The sequence below is a fragment of the Bufo gargarizans genome, chromosome 2 (genome assembly GCF_014858855.1).
Source record: "Bufo gargarizans isolate SCDJY-AF-19 chromosome 2, ASM1485885v1, whole genome shotgun sequence".
Taxonomy (NCBI): domain Eukaryota; kingdom Metazoa; phylum Chordata; class Amphibia; order Anura; family Bufonidae; genus Bufo; species Bufo gargarizans.
Genome location: NC_058081.1, coordinates 617,846,900 through 617,851,258, shown reverse-complemented (window position 1 = coordinate 617,851,258; position 4,359 = coordinate 617,846,900). Strand labels below are relative to the sequence as shown.

The 4,359-nt window shown below is 32.5% G+C and overlaps 1 long non-coding RNA gene across 1 annotated transcript; it reads right to left on the bottom strand.

Moving 5' to 3' along the window:
• Positions 1 to 262: 262 nt before the first annotated feature.
• LOC122928891 lies at positions 263 to 3,650 on the bottom strand. The gene is made up of 3 exons (XR_006387935.1): positions 3,573 to 3,650; positions 2,133 to 2,190; positions 263 to 308 (listed from the first exon to the last, which is right to left on the bottom strand). It is a non-coding gene; the product is annotated as an uncharacterized LOC122928891 (long non-coding RNA).
• Between the last annotated feature and the right edge of the window lie 709 nt (positions 3,651 to 4,359).

The window sequence follows — 4,359 nt, the reverse complement described above, 5'->3', positions numbered from 1 at the left end:
TTGCCTTTAACGACAATTTTTGTAAATGGCAAAACAATTGCAAATATAGACACGAATGTTCCTTTCTGTTCAGGACCACATCCAGTTTCAAAGTGTTTTCGGAAGCAAGGAATTAATTTCGCACATTCAACCAAAGAGCAACATGCAAATAAACATGGTGACTCCATTGAATACAGCAAAATTAATTCACTGGCTAAAATTTTACCCAAACACTCAGATGGCCATGCTATTAACTGATGGTTTTTATCACGGTTTCTTCATACCTGAATTTGAAGGACCGGGCTGTAAGGTGGTTGATAATCTTCGTTCTGTAAAAAATAATTTAGACATTGTAATTGAAAAGATTCAATCAGAAATTGCTGCAGGTCGTATAGCTGGTCCATTTAATTATCCTCCTTTTAAAAATTTCAGGATTTCCCCGTTAGGCTTAGTGCCGAAAAAATAGCAAAATTCGTTCAGACTAATTCATAACCTTTCATACCCAAAAAATGATTCATTAAATGACTCTATTGACAAAAGTAAAGCAAGTGTGAAGTATGCTTCCTTTGACCAAGCATTAATATATCTTCAAAAAGCAGGTAGAAATGCTTGGCTTGCAAAGGCTGACATCAAATCTGCGTTTAGACTTTTACCAATTAACCCCATTGGCTACAATTCCTTAGATTTTAAATTACTAGACAAATTTTTCTACGATATGGCACTCCCTATGGGCTTTACTCTTTCTTGTCATTATTTCGAGGCCTTTTCTACATTCCTTCACTGGATGTTAGATATCCATTCAGAAGATGGTTTTATTCTGCACTACTTAGACGATTTTCTATTCATAGGCGATAAAGATACTAATGCTTGCGCAGTTTTGTTAAATACATTTTTTAAGATAGCACATTATTTTAATATTCCTTTAGCTACAGATAAGACAGTTTTTCCCACTAATCAGTTAAAATTTTTAGGCATTCATATAAACACATTAAAAATGGAATTCAGCATCCCGGAAGAATTTTTTTTTCAAATTATTATTTTGTTATCTGATTTAATAAAAAAGGAAAAAACAACACTTAAAAAATTACAATCACTCCTAGGGTCGCTAAATTACATATCAAGAGTAATACCTATGGGGAGAGTTTTTTCAAAAAGAATGTACGCAGCAACTGCAGGTAAAAAATCTCCAAATTCTCATATCCGTTTATCAAAAGAAATAAAAAATGATATATCTATTTGGTTAAAATTTTTAAACGAATTTAACGGTCATACTATTTGGCAAAAGGATTTCATAGATTCTGACTCTCTATCTTTATACACGGATGCTGCAGGAGCTATAGGATATGGAGCCTTCTTTAATTTTAAGTGGTCAGCAGAAAAATGGCCCTTAGATTGGGTTTTCAATAAGTACACAAAAAATCTAGTTTTTATAGAATTATTTCCTGTTTTAGTGTCACTAACAATCTGGTCCTTAGAATTTCAGAATAGAAGAATTCTTTTACATACGGACAACACTGGTGTAGTTTATGCTATAAACTGTCTCTCTTCTAAATCCGAGATAGTAAACGTACTATTGCGTAAATTAGTTTTAATTTGCTTAAATAACAACATATGGATTAAGGCTAAACATATACCTGGAAAACATAATATACTTGCTGACGCTTTATCTCGACAGCGTTTCAAGGATTTCTTCGAGATGGTACCTCAAGCTCCAAGAATAGGAATTGCTTGTCCGACTCGACTTTGGAATTTGACAGAAGACTAACGAACGAGTTAATAAAAAATTCTTTAGCCACAAATACATGGGCAGCATATGCCGCCGCATGGTTGAGTGGAGGGAATTTTGCAAACTACAGAATATCAACAATACAATTCTAATTGAGAATATAGAGAATGTTATATCTTTTATTCTGTATCTCTACAAAAAAGGTGTTAGTGCCGGTACCATTTCGAAAAAATTATCTGGTATATCATTTTTTCTAAAATTGGATGGCTGCAATTCTTTACTTAGTCATTTTAAGATAAAACAAATTTTAAAAGGTATTAATAAGTTTTCAGTGATGACTGATAAAACTAGACCCATTTCTATTCAATTATTACAAAAAATAATTTCTCAATTACCCAAGGTTTGTAATTCTGCTTACGAAACTTACCTTTTTTCTTCTGCGTATTCTCTTGCATTCTTTGCAGCCCTGAGAATTAGCGAGATAGCTGCAAAAAATAAATTAGAATCCCCTTTATTAATTTCCGATTTAAATTGTAGAAGTAGTTCAGTAAAAATTAAAATTAAAAAATCCAAAACAGATCAGCTTGGAACAGGAACAAGCATACATCTTAATAAATTCCATATCAGTGCAGTTTGTCCAGTTGAGAACATGTTAAAATGGCTGAAAGTTAGGAACAATATGAATGATTCTTTATTTATTCATTTGGATGGAACTCCGTTGTCAATATACCAATTTAATTATATTCTCAAATTGAGTTTAAAAAATATTGGTTTAGACAAACATAAAATAACTGCCCACTCTTTCAGAATTGGAGCGGCAACTTATGCTGCTCAATTGGGAATTAACGATAGTGTCATAAAAAGAATGGGGAGATGGAAATCCAATTGTTACAAGTTATACATTCGTCCTAATCTAATTGTTCATTAATTTCAGGAAAATTGAGAATAATTTGGATTCTAGGACATAACACTATTACATTGGCTCAGAGACGATCTTATGTCAGAAAGTCTTCCTATAATTTAGGATTTCCAGAGAACTATTGTTTATTTTGGAGGTCGTTTCAAGATGTCAATTATAACAATACGTTACATGAATGTAAAAGACTATTAGATATTTGGCTGAAACCTAGTTTAGTCATTTTACATTTTGATGAAAATGCCATTGGTGGTATAAAAACACATGAAATTATATGCGAATTGAAAGAAAATATAATACAAATTCGCAATCTACTCGGAAATCCAAAAATAATATTTTCAGAATTTATTCCAAGATTTTCTTGGTCTTTCAAGGAAAAAATAATAAGAAGAATTAATAAGCAGATGGAAAACTTTATGAGGAAAATTGGAGAATATTCATACAGGCACTGGGAACTAAATGGTTTCACCAGAGGTCTTTTTCACCCACAGAAGGAACAACTGTCTGATATCGGATTGGACATATTTATTGTTGATGTTCAAAATATGATAGATAAAATTTTTATTTAGTATGGATTTAGGCTGCAATGGCTTGGCCTTGTCGCTTTGCAATGTGGCGGTGGGGTTAAGTCACTCCGTTGAGTGGACTTGTGATTACTTGGTTATATTTACAAGATTGCATTATTATATGGATTTGAGATTTAATAAATTGGATTATTAGTTTATCATAATAAGCATTGCGGCCTAAAATTCCCAATAAAGTTAATGTTCAAGTTATTAAATAAAATTTATTTGATTTACAATTTATGATGTTTGTTGTTATTAATTTAAGTGTTTCATGGTGTATATGATATCATGAAGCGAGACATATTGTGAATACAATGAGGGGAGCCATGATACCATGACACCTATCATTGTATATTTAATATTCACTAAATTTATATTCACTTACCTGTGATAAAGGATGAGGTGGTTCGCTCCAAGGAACTGTAGTAATTGGCAGGTGGCAATTCAAAGCATCTGGATTGGTGGAAAATATTCAACGGCTTTTCTGATCCTATAAAAGAAGAGGTCCAACGGTTTATGCGCATTCACGTAAGTATATTGAGCAAATTACCCTCCCTCCCTCCCTTAAAAAATATATAAAAAATTGTCGCTTTGCTTATTGATGAGGGGTTAAGTCACTCCGTTGAGTGGACTTGTGATTACTTGGTTATATTTACAAGATTGCATTATTATATGGATTTGAGATTTAATAAATTGGATTATTAGTTTATCATAATAAGCATTGCGGCCTAAAATTCCCAATAAAGTTAATGTTCAAGTTATTAAATAAAATTTATTTGATTTACAATTTATGATGTTTGTTGTTATTAATTTAAGTGTTTCATGGTGTATATGATATCATGGATTAACTATTATATTTTTGTGTCAGGGGTACAAAAATGGTGCATTGCACCCACAAAAATCACTATATGTCAACCACAGAGTTAAAAGCCAGATTAATTATTATATTTCTGTGTCAGGTGTACAAAGAAGGTGTACTGCACCCATAAAAAAAATCTCTGTAGGTCACCCACAGAATTAACAGCCAGATTTATTATTATATTTCTGTGTCAGTGATGCAAAGCTGGTTTATTGCACCTACACACCTAACATTCTCCCTCGCTTCAGCTGCCTGCTTCATGTCCCTGCACTACTCAGAGCTGATGGGCAGAGCTACATGTGATCCAGCTTGT